The 22,305-nt window shown below is 41.3% G+C and overlaps 1 protein-coding gene across 5 annotated transcripts in view; it reads left to right on the top strand.

The window, feature by feature from the left end:
* Csgalnact1 (chondroitin sulfate N-acetylgalactosaminyltransferase 1) overlaps positions 1 to 22,305 on the top strand; it is a 360,316-nt gene that overhangs the window by 233,152 nt on the left and 104,859 nt on the right. Inside the window, exon 3 of one of the 5 annotated variants that reach the window (XM_052161844.1) lies at positions 19,565 to 19,900. The exons of the other annotated variants lie outside the window; for them this stretch is intronic. The gene's annotated coding sequence lies outside the window, so the exon portion shown is untranslated. The remainder of the gene's footprint in view (positions 1 to 19,564; positions 19,901 to 22,305) is intronic. 5 annotated transcript variants of the gene reach the window in all.

Here is a 22,305-nt window from a genome sequence, read left to right as displayed (position 1 = left end):
TTCAACATGGGTCAGTCAGTGTGGCTGAAGTAGGTAGTCCAAGAACTGAGGGTCAGAACTGGGACATCAGACCGCAGAAGAGATCTGGACACAAAGAACCCAGCCACCATGTTAACAAGGTTGACAGTTCTCATCTTGGTATTTTCCCTCTCCACCATGCTCAGTGGTGTCCTTAGTCCTATAATAGATGCCAGCAGCCATGATCCCACACGTGGTCATTTTGTGCCACAGTGAGCCAGTGTGGCCGGCATTTATGGAATAAGGAGTAGATGACAAAGGAAGACCCTTTATGTTATAATTCTCCTCTAGGTAATATTGGAGCAAAATTGTCATGAACTTCTCTATAATAATCCAGCATACAAAAGGAACATAGCTAAGGGGAAATAGCTAAGTCATGAAATTCTGATTGTGTATTTAGATTTTAAGATGATTGTAATAGAAAAGAATACATTCCCATGTAGCATGGTGAGTTAGAATATTGTAAAGAAATATGCAGAATGCAGATGTTCATGGGAAATGGGATCTAGCATCTTCATTGACAACTCTTGTGATATGGTTTAACATCCAGACTTTGTGCTATTTAATCATGTGTGTGTGTGTGTGTGTGTGTGTGTGTGTGTGTGTGTGTGTGTTTAAAAATGTCCCTCAGTAGGTTGATGAATTCTCATACAGCTTCTTTATTTGTGATGACAGATTATGGTGGGCCAATAAGTCACCAAGTCCCCTCTTAAAATGTTTTCCAGGCTGGTCCTTCCTTGTCTCTCCTTCTTCCTGAGGTCATCTATCTATGCCTGTATGCTTAGAACTCCAGGCCTGTCCTTGAATCCTTTCATCAAGGGTATGTAGGAGAGGTGCCATTTTGTAAGGGATCAGTAGACTACATCAGGGGAAAGTTTCTGGTGTCAGTTCTTTCTACTTCTTTTTCTGTGTTGGATATCACTGCTTTCTTCCAGAGTAGCTCAATAGTAGCAGGTAACTATTGCCTGGGTATTCAGTTAAAAGAATCTAAGTTAGCATATCACAGAGATACGTGCTCATGTACATTTAATGCTACAGTATTCATAATAGCCAAGATGAATCCAGATGACCATCAATGCACACTGAGTAGACAAAAAATGTAGAATATAATTTTATTCAATGAGAATCTTATTTGAGTCTAAAGAATGAAACACTATCATTGGCAGGAAAATGTGTGGAACTTCTCTATAATAATCCAGCATACAAAAGGAACATAGTTACTGGGAAAAGTCATGAAATTCTGATTGTATATTTAGACTGTAAGTAAAATAAGCTGGATTCAAAAAAATAAAAGTCATATTTTATCTCAGACTTAGAATCCATACCTGTCTACTATCTGTCTCTCTCTCTCTATGTATATATATACATACATACATATATATATATATATATATATATATATGCCTATTCATACATCTATACATACATATATGTATAGATGTATATATGTGTATATGCAATATATATATATATATATATGTGTGTGTGTGTGTGTGTGTGTGTGTATGTATGCTTCTATCTACACACATACCTACACACACAATTTAAATGAACACATAAGTTTTAAATTCAATGAAGTTCAACTTCTCAACATTTCCTTTCACTCATCATGCTTTTGGTGCCAAGGCGAAAAACTTTGCCTGGTCTTATATCCTGAAGATGTTCTGTTTTCTAAATATTTTGTAAGTTTAACCCTGTGGATTTAAATCTACAATCCATTTTGAGTGAATCTGTGTATACACTGTGGGATGTAGAATGAGTTTTCCTTTCATTCTCTCCGTTTGGAACAGTACCATGTGCTGCTAACACCTCTGCCTCCTGTGAAATGACCCACACACCTTGGTGAAAAGCGAGGGGGATGCATTTCAGTTGGGTCTCTTTCTTGACTCTCTGTTCTGAGTCATTGGTCCGTGAGCCATTCTTTGTGTCGATGCCACACAATCTACCACAGCTGCATAATAATGCTCAGAGTGGACAGACTGATGCCTCCTATCCAACTCTTCTCTTCAAATTCCTTAGGCATTATTATTCCTTGACTTTCTCATATGAATATTAGGATAATCTTGTTGGTACTTGTAAAGCAATCTTGCTTCGGTTTTTACAGGAGTTCTATTAAATCTGTATACCCATGTGGGGACAATTTTTATATTGCCTGTATTGGCACTTTTAATTCATAAATATATGTTTCATAAACTTATTTATTTACATCAGTGAATCATTTCATCAACATTTTTATTGGTGTTTTCAGCACATATATCTTATGTTTTGAAGGTAATTGTGTCATTGTATTTTAAATGTCCCATGTATTCATCAACAGTACATGGAAGTATAATTGGGTAGTTTTCTTTGCTTAAGTTTAGAGAAAACTAAGAAGGAAGAAAGATATCTCACCTACCTCTACCCTGTCCCTAGTATACAGCCTCTATGCTACATGCTGCAGGCCAGAATGGTAGATTTGTTTAAGTTAATAAGCCTACACACATCATTATAATTATCCAAATTAGCCATTTCTATTGTAAGTGATTTTTTGTATATTAATTTTTGTTTCTTTTGACTCTTCTGACATCACCTATTTATTCTTGTGTTTGAAGGTTTGGAAAATTATGCCACCTGAAAATACTGATATTTTCATTTGTTCACTTCTATTTGCATATGTTTTATTTCCCTTCTTTGCTATGTTTTAACTAGCAAGAACATCTTCTACTACAGCTAGTAGGAGTTGGAAGAATGTATATCTTTGTTCTATTCCTAATCTCACGAGGAAAGCATTCAGTATTTCAGCATCAATATAAGTAGTGTTGGGTTGTTGGGGTTTAGTAGGTGTTTGTTCAAATTAAATAAGAATTCAAATCCTGTATTCTTGTTTATCTGAAGGTTTCAAAGACAACTGGGTGCTATGAGTTTTATGACATTCTTTTTTAAAATGAGACCGTGTGATATTGCATCTGCAGCTTGTTAGCACTGTAAGCTATCGTGAGAGGTTAAATGCCGGCGTTCACTGTTTTTTTTTTTTTTTTTTTTTTTTTTTTTTTTTTTGGTTTTTTTCGAGACAGGGTTTCTCTGTGTAGCCCTGGCTGTCCTGGAACTCACTCTGTAGACCAGGCTGGCCTCGAACTCAGAAATCTGCCTGCCTCTGCCTCCCAGAGTGCTGAGATTACAGGCGTGTGCCACCACCGCCCGGCCAGTGTTCACTGTTTATCGTTGTATGTAAGTAGAGCAGAGTTTTTGTCTGTTATAACCCAAAGTTCTACTCTTCAACCATGAATGGACCCATCAACTAGCGTTTAAGTTATTTCAAAGGTGTAAAATTGTGCTGTTAGTATGAATGATCATTTAATAGAGAGAATAGTTTTAAGAATGATACATGTATTTGTTACATGCATTGTTTTTAATCAGGAGTCTTCAGTTGATGAATCCTGCATTCAAGATCATCCTTAAGCGATTAAGTCTCATTTCATGGCTCACTGATGTCACTGGGGCAGAATTTGCAGGTTATTAAGTTATCTCAGACCATTGGTTTGAAAATGTTTTAACTGGAAACTTGTTTAATGAATTAATCCTCTAAGGTTCTGAGAAGACATTTCTCCTCTTCCTCACCCTCTACTCTTCCTCTCCCTCTTCCTCCTCCTCCCTTCCCTCCTCTCTTGAAAGCCTCTAGAGAACTAAGAAACTTCACTAGTTATTCCATAAAATTAAACATGAGAGACAATGACTTTTTAAAAGTTATATTTTGGTACAATCTATAAGCCAGTAATAGCCTTCGGGGTTATAATTTGGAAATATGTTAAAAGCTTAAAATATATGATAAACCTATCTTTTGGCCCGTTCCTTCCTGAACCACAGATGGTGTGAGCCGTTGCTGTGTTCCATGTGATGGCTCCTCTAGTGCTAACTGCCACTTCTATTTCCCCACAGACTTCAAACCAAGCAGCACCTTTAGACTGTGTCAGAGGTTTCTGCAGTTTTCTGAGTATTTGCCTACTTCTGGGGGCAATAATGAGACATGCAAGAGAAACGCACAACATATCACTGTACTTGCCAGGACTGTTCAGATGACAGTTCCTCCCTGCACAGCAGAAAACAGCATGCAGTGGAGGGGGCATTCTAAGACACTGCCTCTGGTTATTATCTGAATCTCTGGGGCATTCTCATGTCCCCTTTAATTGTCATTCTCTGAGCATTTTTGACATTGTGAGAAGAGTTTGGGTCACTTGGGGCTTTTTCATTTCAGATTCAATTTTCTGTTCCCTCTGCTTTTAGACTTTCCAAGAAATAGCTTTTGGTGCATTTCATTTAATTTTCCCCGAACCTTGGCTTAATGGCTTCCGTGGGGTCATCATGGTGTGTTGTCCCTGCTTTCACATCACCATCTTGCAGCAATGGGAGGGGCAGGTGCTTGCTTCCCCAGAAACCCTCTTCTTTATTATACTCCCAGGGAGCTTAGTGCTAAATCCAATTATCTGCTGTTTGCAATGTTTATTCTTTTTCTTAAATCACTGGGTAAAATGCTTTCCGGGTGTTAGTTTTTAAAATATGAATTTTATTTTTAATTAATTTGATGGGTTTGCGGAGTATGTGCATACAAGCACAGGCATATGCATATCCAGAAGTACCCAGTCTACACGGATCTGGAGTTATAATTCATTCTGAGCCATTGGATGTGTTTGCTGGAAGCTAAACTGAGGTCCTCTGCACGAGCTTTTAACCATGCTTTTAACCACTGAACGCTCTCCCCAGCCCCTTCAGTATTACTTTTATTTTAATACCTTTGAAAAAAGACTACACACTTACATCTGGGCACCTAGAGCAATTGAGTTGGTGTCAGTCATGGCAAAAGAGGACTTAGAAAACTTGGCAAGACTACATTTTGCTAGAATACTTAAAATTTTCTTTTCATGCCCTCATAGTTTTGCATGGCTTATCATGTTGGCCCTTTGAAGACATTTTACTTAACCTTTTCTTACTATGCATCCAGTTCCTCTCCCTAATTAGATGGCGCCTTCTTACAGAAAAGGATCTTTGAGAATTTCTTCAGAAGTCCCAAAGCAGGGAGAGTCATTATATTGTGGACATTCGACAGATTGAAACTGAACACAAGTCTATTGTGCATGCTCCAAGTGAACAAGATCCACTCCTTGTTCAATAAGACTTTCTAGTGTTTTAAAAGGATAGAAAGTGTGCATTGAAGTTTGAGTGTAGTTCAGAAGAAGAGGGCTTACCTAGGCTGTGGGGATTTTGGGGTCAGTCCCTAGAAACACAAACAATAAAAACAGCAATGAAAATATAAACATATATTATATGCGTCATGAAGAAGATAAAAATCACAGTACTTTTTGACTAAGCAGTATATAATTAGAGTAAATTTGCATAAATGACTTGGTATTTAAGGTAATAAAGAATAGCGTGAGGATTCAGAGGCGGAAATGTTAAAAGTGAAGAAAAAAGAAGTACTTAAGGCAAAAATTACAACATGATCACAGAAATAGCTCTCAGAGGACCAAGTGACTAACGTGAACCCGTTTTCAGCTCAGATACAGTGTAGAGAAATGGATCCTGTGAGTACTGTCCTGTCACCCTCGTGGTTTGGGTGCTAGGCATGCAAGGTGACACCTCATTTCCTGTGCCATCTTTTTAGAGTTCGAGATGGAACACTTTGACCCTGGGGTCCTACTGATGGCTGGGATACGGTAGGAAATAGGACTAGAAGGTGAGGTGAAGACCAAGTTGGAAGGAGTTTGGTGGTCAGCATGAGAGGTGTCTAATTACTTATTTTCTAAAAATTCATCACTGAAGTTGTAACTTAGTAAATCAAAGGCAGTGGTAAGGAACATCATGAGTGGGAAGCCCAGTCACCAGAACATACAGCAGAGAAATGTCTAAGGAGATAGGAAAGAGACAGAAGATAATAGGCCTTTGTAGTATGGAAATTATTTTTATTTTAATACCATCCTTGTATGTTCCCATTCCCTGCAATCTTCAATCATTGCTTATTGTTTTTCAGGGAGGATGGATTCTCCCACCATAAAGCAGCCATCACACAACACAACACAAATTTATTTTAAATTCTACATTGCAACAATGCTCTGAATGTAACCATTTCATATTTCTGAAAACTAGGAAGAAAGAGAGAAGCAGCAACACAAAAGACCCATGCTTTCTGACAAGCTTACAGTACCAAACTAGCATGGAATTCCCAAAGCACAAGTGCCCTGATACACTGTGAATGTCAGGACCATCTTAGGAACAAGAAAAAAGAAAGCCTCTAGTGGGTTATGGGAAGTTGGAAGATTCAGAGGGACAGTTCTCTATCTTCTGCCTGTATCCAGGAGGTTGTGTGTACAAAAGAAAGGGAAGAGCGGGAAGGAGAAACCTGATGTATTGTCTGCTGGAAAGTCATGAAGTTCATAACAGGACTCAGATTGGCATAACAGTGTTGGAATCTGATGGGAAGGTATCAGTGAAACAGGATAGGATCAATGCTCTGCTCCATGCCCACTGAGTATGAGGACCAAGCTCAATTCCCATGTGGAAGATCAAGTTCTTCTCCTTCCAAGAATTCGTAGCTGGCATAACATTTCACCTTGATAAGATGTGAGGAGGAGAGTCAGCTGAGACTCTTCTTAGATGCACAAGACCCTGCCTCCATTTTATTTGTATTGAGAGGCTGAGCGTAGAAGAGGTGGCACTGGCCAATGTGACTTAGTTATTAAGTGGTGGCTGGCCAGAATGTGACACAGAGATTTGATTGGATGGTAGATTTTGACATTATTTTTCCAAATAGCATAACATACATGCATGTAGGGGTCCACTCAAAATGGTCCCAGCCACTGCCAAACTGAGCTTTCAACCTGCTGTCTGGAGTTTCTTCATCCCTCTAAGAGGTAACTGGCTACCACAGCAAAATGCACGCCTTCTCCATTTGGCCCAGATTTGCTTTTAAATTAAGTGCAGAAGCAGTGAAAATTCTAGCAGATGCATTCATTAGCTAATTGTTTTACAATAATCTAGAAGGCGTGTGCTTTGGGGTTTAAGACTTTCCATCTCTAAGATAAGGATGCTGGCTGCTCATCTCCTGTACTGGAAGGTCATAATGAGTCAGGGGACAGTCTCATCTGTGAGGGGATTTGAGCTCTCTGAACTGAGTCTAAGGGCCTTATTCTTCTTAATTTATCATTGCAGTATTCTGTAATAGGACATGACAGCTTTGTCATAACCCATGACTCCCATTCTTAGGCATTCCTGCTACAGTTTGGGTTTAGAGAATAACTGGTATCTGTGTGTGATGGAAGTTGCTCTGGGGAGTGGCAGCGAACATGGCTGAGGTGCAGCAACATTGTTCTAGAAGCAACAACTCTACAGTTTTCAGGATGCAGTCGGTCACGTATTGTTGAACACCCCCTCCCCCACTCACCGCATGTGGCTCCTTCCCAGTTATTCTTTTCTCATTAGATTACTTTTGAAGCGAGATGTGAAGTCTGACCAACTTTGTGGGTAATTGATTTTTCTCTGCTTTGCTTCTTGGAAGCAATGTTTATTTATCATCATTTATAATTTATAAATGCGGAGAGCAAATCCTAAGTACAAACTCTACTACTTCTCTACAATAATGAATGAGATGGCTTATAGATACTGCAAAACCATATGTATCTATAGTCAGGGTAGGGTTAATGAACAAACATTGTTTATAGTATGATCCTTTTTGTCCATTCCTATTCTTGACACTTAGTTATAAATGATAAAATGGTCACAGAAATGATTGATTAAATGTTAAGAGCTCAACCATTTCACAGTTTATCTTTGTGTGTATGTGTGTGTATACATTTGCTTTTCTCTGTATGAATGTGAATGTGCACATAAAAGTAAGAGGAAAACCTAGGATATTGGTCCCTGCCTTTCACCTTATTTAAGATATGTTCTCAAGTTCTAAATCACTGTGTATACCAGCCTAGCTAGCTAGCTTCTGTGGATTCCATACCTCCCATACCTTCCTTCTTACCTTAGGAGAATTAAGATACCTACTTTGTGTAAGTTCTAGGATTTAAACGGAGATCTTTAACTGTTGCACAAGTGATTTACCTACTGAGTCCTCTTCCCTGCTTCCCTAGGAGCAGAAGGTGACAGATCCTTTTCTGAGTTTAAGTTCCTCCCCACTTGCACCAAGTCTTGGGGAGCTGTGGGGAGAGTTGATATTAAGCAAGGATCATGACCCATAGTCTTCCCACATAGCAGTGTGGTAGACATCCTCCTGTACCATGTTCTTTTTTATTTTTTTGCCTCTCCATTCCTCCCTCCCCCTCACACCATCTCTCACACATACATATACTCCTCTCCTTGGAGCTAAACTCCAAAGTTTTTTTTATATCCATTGTCTTCATTTCCTTCACATACTCTATCTCAACTCCAGCCTCTTCCATGCCTTTTCTTAGCTATATTGGACAGTTCTATTGCATCCTTTCTATGAGTATACTGTTAAAATTTTCATTCTTAATACTTTCAGTTAAGGGTGACAAGCCCATAGACTCACCCTTCATCTTAAGAAATAAAATCTTAACAACTGTTCCCTGCTACAGTTTCCAAAGACTCTATTCTCTTCCCCAGAAGCATTCTACTTCATTCCTACCAAGGGACAAGTACAGTCCTAAGTTAGGTACGTCTCTGTGGACATAAAGACTCAAGGTATTTCTCTTCCACATATGAGGTCTGTCAATTTGTACCAGTCAAATACCATTAGAAATATACCACACTGAATATGTGGGATTATTACTTGTAGCAAATATTAGGTTAACAAACACTATGGAGCTTCACAAGGTATCTCACTAAGAATGGTTAAGAAATCTCATATTTGGATTTGGGCTTTGGCTAGATGTACATGGAAGAAACATCAAGAGAAAGGGAAAAGGAGAGGGGTTGGGTGTAGGAAAGAGAGATCACACAGTGAAAGGAGTAGAAAGGAACAAAGAGGGTCGAGGCTTTTGTTTCATAATACAATCCCTCATGCATACTGTGTATCTGTTTCTTTGTCTCTGTCTCTGTCTTTGGTTGTTTGTCTGTCTGCCTGTCTCCCCCCCTCTCTCTGTCACACACACACACACACACACACACACACACACACACACACATCTTTCTCTGAGGAAATAACTCAGTTCTGAGAGAACTAAATTACTTTCTTTCTATGATTGTGCCCTGCGCCCTTCTATAGGAAATGCTCACCACCTCACTATAAAAATGGAACTTAGCTTCCAGAACATGATCCTATGGGAGACATATTGTGTCCATATCACACAATAAACAAGTATTGAAACTAGAATTAGCAGAGTTCCCTATTCGGTCATGGGTAGCCCTACTACCAGTGCCTTGGTGGTACCAGTCCCAGTTAAAGCAACACAGAACTGCTCTGGAAATGCCCTTGATTCCCTGTGCTGTTTATCTCCCTTTCCGGCCTATGGCAGCAGAAGAGTTGCCCCGTACTCATCATTCTCAAGCATACCCATTTGACGCCTCTCACATCAGCTTTTGGCTAGTTTTGATACACCAATGAGCCTTCATCTCTCTCTAGCCCTGGCCTGACTTCTCTGACATGCTTCTTCATCTCTGCCTAAGTATCTCTAAGTACATCAACTTGACTTACATCCTACTATATGCATCCTGAATTTCATGTTTCTGGTACCAAAACCTTGAGCCCACTGTCGCAGGTCAAGAGCCCACCTCCGCTGAGACTCAATGGTGCTTCATGGCGCCGAGCCACCGGCATTCATAGTTCAGTTATCTGTCAGAAACCTCCTCTCCCTCTTTCAGTATCTGTAAAACTCTTTGCCAAACTCTTAGCTGTCATCTCCTGCACAGGGCCTTGTCTGAACTCTCTGGAGGAGAGGGACTGTCCCTACTGTGTGGCACCATTGGTCCCTTTGTTCCTCTGTTATCACAACTGCCTCATTAGGTTATTTGTCCCTCACTTCCAGCACCAAACTTTTAGCTCTCTTGAGTTCAGGAACCTTCTCCTACTACTCTTTATGTAGTGTGATCTGTGTATATAGCATAAATAGCTGATATAGATGTGTTAATGGATATATACAGAGATAGATTAAAGCATCTCACCTATTGAATGAGACCTGGTCCTAAGTGGGACATTAGTGAATACTTGTTAAATATTTTGTTGTCTAAGGACCGCCCTCTCTCTCCCTCTCCCTTCTCCCCTCCCTCCTCTCTCACTCCTGCTCCTTCTCCTCTCTCACACAAGCACACAAGCATGTAAGTGTGTGTGTGTGTGTGTGTGTGTGTTTGCATGTGCACTATGACATGTGTACAGAGGACAGCTTCTGGGAGTCGATTTTCTCCTTCTACCATGTGGGCCCCAGGGTCTAATCCAGATCGTCAGACATTAAAGACAGGTCTGCACCTTTACCAACTCTGTCATCTTGCTTGTCTTATCTAAGAACTTAGAATTTTTCTAGACCTAGAATAACTAGGAATTTGATAATTTAATAAAAAATATTAAGCCAAATATGTTACGTGCGTCTACCTTGCTTTACTGAGAAAATACATTTTGCAAAAATATTAAGATTGATGTTGGGTAAGCTGTGTAATTTTTTTCCTTTTAAGTTGCAACTTTTGAGAAACAGTTTGATTTTATTTTGGCTATGACTCCTAATCATTTCAGTAATACCTTTTTCAGTGAAATACACATTTTCCATTTTACCTATAATTTTCATCTAAAAATCATCATATTCTACCTTTGCACTTAAGGAAATGTCAGTCTCTGAGATGGGAACCTGTATTCTTGCCTTTCAATTCTGTGTTTTTCCTAAACCCAATTGAATGTTGTAATGGAGATGAGTTTGGATGAAGTAAAGGTGTGATTTGGCAGAACTAGGCTCACATAGTTGTCTTCTTCTTCTTCTTCTTCTTCTTCTTCTTCTTCTTCTTCTTCTTCTTCTTCTTCTTCTTCTTCTTCTTCTTCTCCTCCTCCTCCTCCTCCTCCTCCTCCTCCTCCTCCTCCTCCTTCTCCTTCTCCTCTTCCTCCTCCTTCTCCTCCTCCTTCTCCTCCTCCTCCTTCTCCTTCTCCTCTTCCTCCTCCTCCTCCTTTTCAGAACACAGTTTCTCCATGCATCCCTACCTAACCTAGAACTCATTCTGTAGTCCAGGCTAAGATCAAACTCAGATATCTACCTGATTCTGTCTCCTAAGTACTGAGACTAAAGGCATGTGCCACCATGTTCAACCTGTTCTTTACTTCTAGAAGACTTTTATTTAGAAATAATTATGTATGAATTAGAAGTTGTAAAGGTCCTTTTTACCCTTCATTTGGTTTTACCATTCCTATGTATATAATAGATAGAGCATAAGGACAAAAAACATATACTAAATGCTCCTGATTCTTCCTAAATTTGACCTTGTAATAGTTCTTTAAGATGCAAACACTAGAAATGTTTTTAATGGATACTGAAGGGTGTACCTCAGCAGGCATAAGAGGAAGCACCTAGAGTCAATGTGGATGTCTGGGTAGGTGATCAGCAGCACAGAGGGTAAGCAAGGCATAGGCAGCATGTATCTAAGGGCATTGCCAGGACTGGGTAGCTGGGAGGGGAATGCAGAGCTATCCGGAGATAGCTCACTGCCTGCAGATATTTCCTATGGAAATAAGGATCTCCCATTCCCTCTGATTGTCACATGAAACCCTTTGAAATGTCTGCAAGTTGAGTGTTAGTTACAATGAAGATACCCACAGTGAGGTTCAGCTTTCGCTCCATAAAACGTTGCACAGTTTTAAGGAAAGCTGACAAACTCTTCATCAGCTTTATATCTACGATTGGGTGCCCTGGAAAAAGGCCTCAGTCTGGCAAGTAAGCTGGACAAAGCCTGCTGTTTCCATATTGAAGGGGTAGCACTGCCTTATAGAACCACTAAAGAAAAGATACGTCACTAAACGGTATGCAACAACTGTGTCTAGATAAACTTGGTCTCCTGGGGGAATAGACTGTGTGTCAGGGAGGGGCAGTCTCATTGTATTTGTAGTACCTTTCCTCTGGTTCCTGAGGTGGGAAGGCTCTGGGCTATCTGACAAAGCTACAATTCAGTATGATGTTGCTTCTGTCAGCCATCACTGAGCCAGAACATAGGAAGTAAGCAAGAGGATCAGGGATCACCCTGGTGCTTCCTCTCTGGCTAAGCACCCTGCTAAAACTCGTGATCTCATTGTAAAGCTTTTAATGGAGATTAAGTGATGCTCATTGCCCCTCCCCAGATCCACTTCTCCACAGATTGATTGCACTTATACTAGTCTTGAGACCCATTAAGTTGTTTCTAAGGGAAAAGAAGTCTCACCTTTTTCTTTCTACAGAAAAGGAACTAATATTAAAAAATAATAAAGTAGAAGGGACTGCGACAGGCCTGTTGTATTTTAAGCTTTCCCTAAGGGCATATAAAAAGGTTTGATAGCTAAGAGACTAGTCAAGCTGGGCGGAGGGGGGGGGGGATTGACATGGTCAATAAAATAGTGAATTTGTAGATTTCCCTACTTTTAAAGACTGCCCTTCATGGTGGAATTGGTTGAGAATGGGGGAATAGTCAGATGTACAGTGTATCTTAGTTTCATGATGATTTAGACCAAATGTTCCCATCTCTGTCAAGTAAAAATGCACAGCTTAATAGTTTCTGTGGAAGCTTCTCTGATCCTTTAGTTCAACATGGTCCTTTTTACACAATAAACATTTCATATGTATTTGGTAGTCAGTTGGATGCAACTTGTGTACTGTCACAGGAACTGGATTTGAGAAAAGATAATTCATGATGACAAAGTAGTTCTACCTCACATGTGCTCTCTATAAGGATCCCACATGCTGGGCTGGGGAGAGATAGCTCTTGCCTTGCAAACATAAGGATCTAAGTATGATCCCCAGAACCTTGATTTAAAAAAACAAAGTCAGGCTCCTCTCCATTTCCAACCCTGTAATTCTTTACCAGTCCAAAGTGGGATCCAGCACAAGGGGAGGTCCCAAGGCCTGACACTATTCCTGAGGCTGTGGGGAGCTCACAAAAAGGGACCTAGCATGACAGCACTCCAGAAGACCAAACAAGTACCTGAAAGAGTCAGAGGCAGATATTTGCACCCAACCAATTGACAGAAGCAGTCGATCCCTGCTGTTGAATTAGGGAGAGCTGAATGAAGCCAAGATGACCCTGTAGGAGGACCAGCAGTCTCAATTAATCTGGATCCCTGGAATCTCTCAAATACTGGACCACCAAACAGGCAGTATACACCAGCTGATATGAGGCTCCCAACCCTCAAGAGACTGGAGGCCCTAGGGAGTTTAGAGTTCAGGTGGGGTTGGGAGTGGGGACATCCACGTGAAGAGAAGGATAAAGGAGGATGTATGAGATGTGGAACAGTCGGAAGATGGACAGGGGTTGGTGGGTGGGAAATAAAATATGGGCTGTATAAAAATAATTAATAAGAAGAAGATATTAAAATAAAGCCATGTATAACAGCATGTCCTTGTAATATCAGTACTGGGAAGCAGAGATAGGTGAATCTATTGGTCTCGTTGGCCCTTTTGGTTGATGTTGTCTATACATCTTGGGGTCTGTCTCTTCCTTTTCACAGCTGCCTGCTACAAGGTTAGTCACTATAGCATGGGAGAGAATGTTTCATTATTTCTTCACTTGGAGAGTGAGTGTTCAAATGAAGTTCTAATTTCCGCAATCATTGCAGTTTCATGTGTGTAATCAAAGGAGCATAGTCCAATTTTATTTTTCATGTGGAAGCATTTTATGCTGGGCCCGAGAAGAAGAATCTTTTAGTAAGACCCATTTCTAAGGGAGTGACATGCTAAAGAAGGGGTCAAGGAATCCTCTCTCTTCCTTCACACATCTGGATGATTAGTCAGGAATGCTTCCTTCACTGTTATTTAAGGCTGCTCTGAACCCTGGAAATATGTATAGCAGCAGCAGCTAAAATCAGAACACTGCTGAATCAAGGTGTGTCGTTTTGAGCTTCTGTGAGATTGAAATTCAAAAGCACGCTGGAGATGTTAAGATTTCACCCAAGCATTACTTGCTGTCTTTCTGACTCTCAAGCTGCTGGGTAGCATTCAGTAGAGTCACCCTTAGGCTTCTGCTGTGTCCTCAGGTACAGAAAAACTTGCTCGATGCTTACAGTCTCATGTCAACAGCCAGGAAATATATTGTCCTGAGGCCCACTGTGCCCACATACATACCTTCACAGGTAACATTCTGTTCAAATGGGAATCTGAGGGGAAGTTTTCAGAGTAACTGTTTACCTTACCATCTGTCTTTCTCCCTGAACCTCTACAGGCTCTGTAAGATTCCCTTTGATCCTCTAACCAAAAGCAATGTTCCCTTCCTCTCCTTTCCTGTGCCCATCCCCCTCTCCTTCCCTTCTCTTTTCCTTTTTAAAAATAAACTAAGATTGGAGAGATGGTACAGGTATGAGTTACAGTTCTCTCTCAGTATCTATAGACTATTAAATGCTTCAGGGCTCTGGTTAATGCCAAAATTTGGAAATGCTTATGTCCCTTGTATACATTACATCATAGTTTGCATGTTATAAATTTATACTTTAAATAATTTCTAGACCATTCACAATACTTAGTACAATGTGTTATTGAAATAATTTTCCTGAATTAGAAAATAAGTTTTAAAAAAAACAACGTATGTGTTCAATACAAGCACATTTTTAAAAGAATATTTTCAACCTATTGTTTAAGCCCCCAGATGTGGAAGCAGGGAATATAGAGGGTCAGATGTTTTGTTTAAATTTTATGACGAATTTAGAAGCCAGGGACAGAGTCTTGAGTTTGTGGACTTGGTGGTCGTGATGCCCTAACTTGCTCTGCCACTTTGAAGAATCACCAGTCCACTTCCTGTCTCTGATGACAGTGCCATTCTGATCTTTCTCCTGTCATCTCACTGAGTTTGGCTCCCCATGATAGAAAATTGACTTTGTTGTAATAACTCTGGCAGGTGGTTTGCATGCAGCATGTCAGTTTTCAACACAAAAGCTCTGCAGGGACGGCCCTTTTATGTTTGGGAAACACAGGGTGAAAGAATCCAAATAGGACCTTGCTCTCTACCACGGAACTGTATCCTGAAGATAAGGGACAGAAAGAATATGCAGGTACCAGTCATTGACATGGGAAATCTTATTTAGTGTGGGGCATTAGAAGAGCAGGTGCTTGCCTGGGCAGAGAGTTTGAAGAATGTCGGCAGACCTCTCATGCCAAAGATCCACCGTCTCTGTTTGCTATTCCTGTGTCCAGTTCAGAATCAGAGCTTCCACAACCACACTAGCCTTTCTTCTGAGTCTGCAGCCGTTTGTACTATAATGTCGAATGGCAGCTCCATCCTTTGAATCACACAAACCTAGAACCCAGGCCTGGTTCTTAGTGACTCCCTTTCTGTCACCTCATGGAATGAATCTTCAAGTCTTGGCATGATATCTGTGGTGATGTGAATGGGTCTATCCCCTAGAAGCTGATGCATTTTATTAACACTTGGTGCCCCGTTGCTGGTGCTGTTTGGGGACACTCAGAAAGTACAGCCTAGCTGAAGGAGCTATGTCCCCAGGGCAGGCTTGGTGGACTTAAGACCCTGCCCTACTTCCACCTTGTTCTCTCTGCTTCATGCTTATAATGAAGGCTATGAACCCTCAGATCCTGCACTGGCCTACCATGACTCTGCTTGTTCCCGTGTCTTCCTACCACGATTGACTGTTACTCCTCTGGAACCATAATCCTGGAAAAACTCTTGTTTGCTTGGTTGGTTGGTTAGTTGTTTATGATAGAAGAAGAATGGTAAAACGGTATCCAAAAATAATTCCTGAACTTCTGCCTCGTCTCTTCTTCGTTCCTATGGCTACTGCCTCTTCTCTTCTCCCGTCCTATGGCCCCCAAGTCGAATCCCTCCTTATTGGTAACAGTGTGATGAGCCCAAATCTGCTGTTCCTAATGGCAGTCTCTCCTCTTTAATTTGCTTTCTCACTGCCCATGTGCTAAAAGTTGGTTCTGCTCATAGAGACTTGAGGTTTAAAAATTGATATGTTAGCTGTTTCCTGCTCATGAGGTAGATTCCCACCACGGTGTAAGAGTTCTTGGTTATAAAACTTTCCCAGTGCCAGCCTGTTGCCCTTTATCCTCTGCCTCTTCATTCCTTGGTCATCCTATAGATCATCCTATAGATCATCTTATAGATCATCCTACGTACCCAGGAAGAAGAAGTTGGCAGAAAATACATGCAGTGTGCTCAGGTTGATGCAGAGAAAAGACATTTGGGGAGTGCTAAATAGTATTAAACTGGGAAACCTAGTTGCTAAATACATGCTGTATGCAATCTCTTTAGGTAAACAAATGACTTCTAATGCAGACAACTCTAGTTCACAATCACAATATTATGACATGTTTGTAGCTAATATCTTGATCATTACTCTCTGAGCAGAGACAGTTGACCCAGGGGTTGACAAACAGTGTTGGGTATGCGACACTGAAGAAAGGGTAGGCAATTCCAGGGAAAACTCTCAGGCTAAGTAGGATGGAATAACTACTGTCTACAAAATTAAGTTTTATTTTGTCAAAAATTCATTTATTTGCTGCTGGGCTTCCTATTATATATTTTTACATTTTGGCTATTTATATTCTCAGAGATATGGCACAAAGAGAGATGGCATTGTGGATCTAGTTTTGTAGCGTTTCTAAAATAATTCTGCATGATGTGTGCTTTCTCTAGTTCTCTCATGTAATCCCCACTTTCCAAGATCAAAGCCCTCTTTTTTTGCTGATGTCTGACTTGTAGGTGGGGAATGAAGAAGAGGGGACGTTAGACTGGTTTTTTTTTTTGGGGGGGGGGGGTTGGTTTTTTTTTTTTTTTGGCTAAAAATAACAATTTCATTCTTAACCTCTGTCACTTCACTCCACTAACAAACAATCCCATGATCCCAAGAGTGTGAGTGTGGTGCCCACAGCTTGAGACTGACAAGCTGGCTAATGTCTGGAATAGGCAATGAGAGGCCAGATGCCACACCTAGAGAAGAGACACGCACACCATTAAGGGGCCACAGGTGTCTGAGAAGAAGCCACCTTCTTAGGTTGCCATGGCTTATACTAAGAAGAATGTCCTACCCAGGGGTTCTCAAGATAGACATGGGAAAGAGTATACTCCATGCTCATCTTTAAGCAAAACACAGGCCTTATTCTAGTCTGGTATCAGCAGATATCAGCAGGTTGTCTCGGGTCTCTTGAAAAACTATGTATGCCCTATCTCTAGATATTTTGGCTTCTTTTCCTTTTCACCCTGCTTTGGCACACTACAATCTAGAATTTTACATATATACATATATACATATACATACATATATACATGCATATATACTTTACATATATACATGTATATATGTGTGTAAAATATATTAATATATATTATATATATTAATTATGTATACATATATAACATATTTATCTGCATATACAAAGAATAGCTCTGTATATGCAGAATTAAAAAAACAAAAGGCATAATATACATCATAAATAATTGGAAACTATCTACATATGTTTATATTATATATAATATAGATTATTCAGTTTATTTTTTAATTCTGTATATACAGAGTTCTTCTTTCTTCTCTCTAAAATATAAAGCTGACTGAAGAAAGTCATTGTAAAATTTTAGAATTAGAAGGCCTCTTATCCTGTGAAGAATGTGGCAGCCAGATTGCTATCACTATAATAGATGCCTGAGATCATTACGTCATTGTAAGGGTTGATTTTGTCCCACAGATTTGCACGTTTATGTTCATGTGTGATTGTTCCTTTGTTTTGGGGATGTGTTGAGGCTCCATAGCATGTCAAGAGCAATAGTAGAATAAACCCGCTAGTCTCATTGCTAAGATACAAAAAAGAGAGAAGGGTTAGGGTTACAGTCTCTTCTTCTAGAATGTGATATCCCCCAACCTGAAGACCTCCCCTAAGCTCCCCTCTTAAAGGTTAAAGTTGGTGCCACATCCCAGCAGTACCAAGCTGAGAACCAAAATGTTAACACATGGGCTTTGGGAGACATCCCAGATCCCCAAATCCCTGTGAGCCTGTGTGAGCCTTGGAAAATGGAGATCGGTCACTTGCCATCAAGAGCATGGTAAGAATGTAGTGAAACCACAAGTAACACACAGCCTTTTGCCAACAGCTCTCTGCAAAGCCTTTTCTGAGATTCCCAAAGAAGGTCCGGGTTGCTTTCTTTGCCTCTGAGACAGTTTCCTTTTGCTGTGATTACTATCATTTTCTTTGTTCAGGGGGATCTGAGGCCCTTCCTTGGTCAACCGTCTTTCCCACTCTGACCTGTGGCACACTTTTTCAGGAAGGCAAGAGCTCCATTTTGCTTCTCTCTGAGTTGTTCTTTTTTTTTTTTTTTTTTTTTTTTTTTTTTTTTTACTGTGAATGAAATTGACGGCATTTTACCAGAGCCAGCGTACCCTGTGATTCACACTGACCTCACCTTGTAGCTGACACCACCTGCAACCTGTGTGTGACATCGTGCTTATTGTGTAGCTTCGGGGTACTTAGCCCCTCCCTGAGCGTTGTTCACTTTTAATTGGTCCCCTTTGTTAATTACCAACACGGATTTCTCTGGAAGCTGTGCAGTGTGATCTCAGGATGGGACCCCTCTGGGCATTCACTTCGCTGTGTGCTGAGTGCCAAGCTGGCTGCACGCTGGGTGCCAGGGTGACTTTATGGTACAGGACCACGGCTCTTGACTCTCTAGAGGAAGCAGGGAGCAAACTGCTGGACATAAGAGAGCTTCTCTCTCAGCCAGCCATCATGTTCACTGACCTAGAGATAGTTTCTTTTTCTTTTGAGAAGAAGATCGTTGATTAAAAATTCCACTTGGCAGCGTGCTTTTAATTAAGATGTCATAAAATTGATAAGCATGTATAATCTCCTGGCCTCTGCTCAGAAACACATGAATGCTGAAGACATTGTGTCCTGGGCCCAGTTGCAGAATAATAACAACAACAAAAAGGCTCACACTATCATAACCTGGATATACGATGTTTGTTAGGGGAGTGTGAATTCTATGCGAATCACAGCTGACTGGGAAACAAATAGCTCAGGCTAGAGAAACAACAACTTCTCTCACTTGGGTTGCTGGGAGTGTTCATAAGTACAAAGCTTTAGCACAAGTTCAGAAACTAGAAAACTGAGGCGTATTGGGGTCTACAATGAAGAACGTGGGCCGACAAGCAGCTTGGATTATTAAGGATATTAGATAGTTTACTGTAGTGGATAAGCACAAGACTTGAAAGTCAGCTAGAACTCTGCTTGGCCACTGGCCCAGGATATGCACCTTGGACAAGTCACTTCTAAGCCTCAATTTTCTTATCTTTAATAGGGATAATAAGACTTAACTCATGGGATTAAATGAGATAATGCTTGTAAAGTGCTTAGTCGGATGTCTGGCCCAAAGTAAGTGCTCACTAAGTGGTCGTCGTAATTATGAGAAATAGGAGGGTGTAGGAAGCTTTGCTTGAAGGCTTCTTGTTTTGCAGTGCCAGGGTGGCTCCCCCACAGCACTGAGGAAGAAGGAAACTAGGCAGATCCCTCTGCAGAGAAAGACTCCCAGCTGACTCAGCTTGCATCCCTGACTGAGACATCTTACCTCTGGGAGAGGCTCCGTTTCCCTCAGGTCCCTTGGGCAGACCTCTATTGCTCCCTGTTGATGTCACGTCTGCTGCTTGTCCTGACTGACTGCCTCAAAGCTCTCTGAAGCTAGAGTGAGTGGGGTAACAGGTGGGAATGGAAGATACTTGCCTCGAGAAGACCCCCTCTACCAAGTTTTGTCTACCGAGATCCACAGTCAAAGCAAACGGAAAGGGGGACAAGAGGTAAGGGGGCCTGGAAATGTCTCGTGTCTTTGCAGTGTGTGCTGTCACAATGATTAATCTCCATGCCTTCATTTCCTGATTAGCTGACCTCAATTTATTTTTTCATACTTCCCTTGTCCTGCATCTCTATATGGAAAAATAGAATAGAGTCATTATTTAGAGAAATAGATTTACAGTGGAAGGGGTGGAGGGCACTGGCCAGCTTGGGGGCCTTGACTGAGAAGTGGGCTGCAGCATGCTGCTCCCACTGGGTTCTGTGCACCCAGAACCAGATCTCAGGGAACAGCACAGGGCGGACCCTTGAGAACCACCTTAAAGACGAGTCTATGTCCTCTCAGTTAGGAGAGAAGAGAGCTGAGTCCCTGATAATGGCCTAGTCACAGATGCTGGGACTCCTTGAGGGAGACACTAGATTCCAGGGGCAGGGACATCCTTTGAATCCAAGGTCTCCAAGAAGCACCTTAAGAAATGCTCACCATCATTCGTCATTAGGGAAATTGAAATCAAAACAACCCTGAGATTTCACCTCTCACCAGTCAGAATGGCTAAGGTTAAAAACTCAGGAGACAGCAGGTGCTGGCGAGGATGTGGAAAAAGAGGAACACTCCTCCACTGCTGGTGGGACTACAAGCTGGTACAACCACTCTATAAGTCAGTCTGGTGGTTCCTCAGAAAACTGGACATGACACTTCCGGAGGACCCTGCTATACCACTCCTGGGCATAAACCCAGAGGATTCTCCAGCATGCAATAAGGACACATGCCCCACTATATTCATAGCAGCCCTATTTGTAGTAGCTAGTCTTTTAACACATAGTATAACATGCCACACCCCCTTCTGCTCCATGTTACTGGTTACTCAGATCAAGCCATCGCTATACATGGGGCAAATAGTTGACAAGAGGAATACCAGGATACAGCATTCTTGAAAGGCCATCCTGGAAGATGACTGACACAATCACAAATACAGGAATTAACCAGAGGCCTTGATGTGAAGGGGATTCTACCTGTCTAACTAAGCACAGTTAACAGTGTTAGCTTTATACCTATCTGGAAAGTATTTGAAAACACCAAATACAAATAAGAATCCTTACGAACTACCCTTTCCGTGTTTGCCAGGAGGCTGTTTTAATCCTCAGGATGTGAGTTTGGTACATGTTGTATGGGTACAGTTGGTTCTTTGCCTGGAGCCCGTTTGCTTCCTTGTAATCAAAGACCTTGCTGTATGCTCCAGAGTGTAGCTGACTGACATAGCAGTGTTGGGGGTTTGGCTTACCACTTCCTGACCCAGCAGACACTGCCAGTTTCTTTCCTTCATCTCCTGGCTTGCCTGGACACAGAGTGGAGAGGTCTTGTTGAATTTATTGCATCTCCTTGAATAGTTCCCTTTATCACTCACAAGGCCCGTCATTGTGCACCGCTATGCTGCCTAACCTGGTCTGCTCATAAAACCACCATCTTTGCCACATGCTACAGACTCTGACAGCATCTTAGCCAGGGGGCTTGTCCTAGAGTCCTTCATGATTTATGACACAAGTAGACTTTTGCAGGTGTTCTGTTATGGTACATAGCTCTCATGACCAAAATATCTTCTGGGAAGGAAACATCAACTCGATTCCTAATAGCAACTCTTGACCCAAGTCTAATATCCACCGCATATCTGGGGCAACTTGTAGGCTCTAGTTGGTTTCGTCTTCTAGGAATGAAAGATAATAGTACCCATGTCTACTGTCTTATCTTAACAGACATTGATTGTTCTTAGGACTATTTCCCTCTCTGTTTTATTATTTTTTATTTATTTTCTTAGGCCTTGTTCTCACCCCACTATAATAGTTAATGGGAACAGGGCCTTGTATCTTAATAGCATTTGTCTATTTGAAGCCCAAATATCAGTTTCAAAAAAATGCTTAGATGGCTCTTTCTCCCTCTCTCTCCTGTGTGTGTGTGTGTGTGTGTGTGTGTGTGTGTGTGTGTGTGTGTGTGTATCTGGTTAGAAGTCAGAGAGCCAGCACCCTTGAATGTCAGAAGTCACCCATCCACCTTGGTTTTGATACAAGGTCCTTCACTGGGATCAGGGACGTACAAGTTAGGACAGGCTGGCCAGACAGCCCCAGAGATCTGCCTGTTAATGCCCCCTCAGTCCTCCTACCAAGGGTTTTTCACTTAAAGGCTTGGAATCAAACGTCAGGTCCTCATGCCTGTACAGCGAGCACTTTTTCAGCTGAGTCATCTGCCCAGCCTCTCAGTCATTATGTATTATGCTTCTTCGAAGCCAATCTGCTGTTGGGCTCACTGGAGGGCTGGGAAAGTCTCAGATGATCCCTGGTCTGGGTGAGTTGTCAGAGCTGTTGTCTGCCTTCTACTTGGAGTCTTGAGAAACTCAATCCATGGCTAGTTTAGTTGGCA

This window comes from Apodemus sylvaticus, chromosome 18 (assembly GCF_947179515.1).
Source record: "Apodemus sylvaticus chromosome 18, mApoSyl1.1, whole genome shotgun sequence".
Classification (NCBI taxonomy): Eukaryota; Metazoa; Chordata; class Mammalia; order Rodentia; family Muridae; genus Apodemus; species Apodemus sylvaticus.
This window is presented reverse-complemented; position numbering and strand designations above follow the sequence as displayed.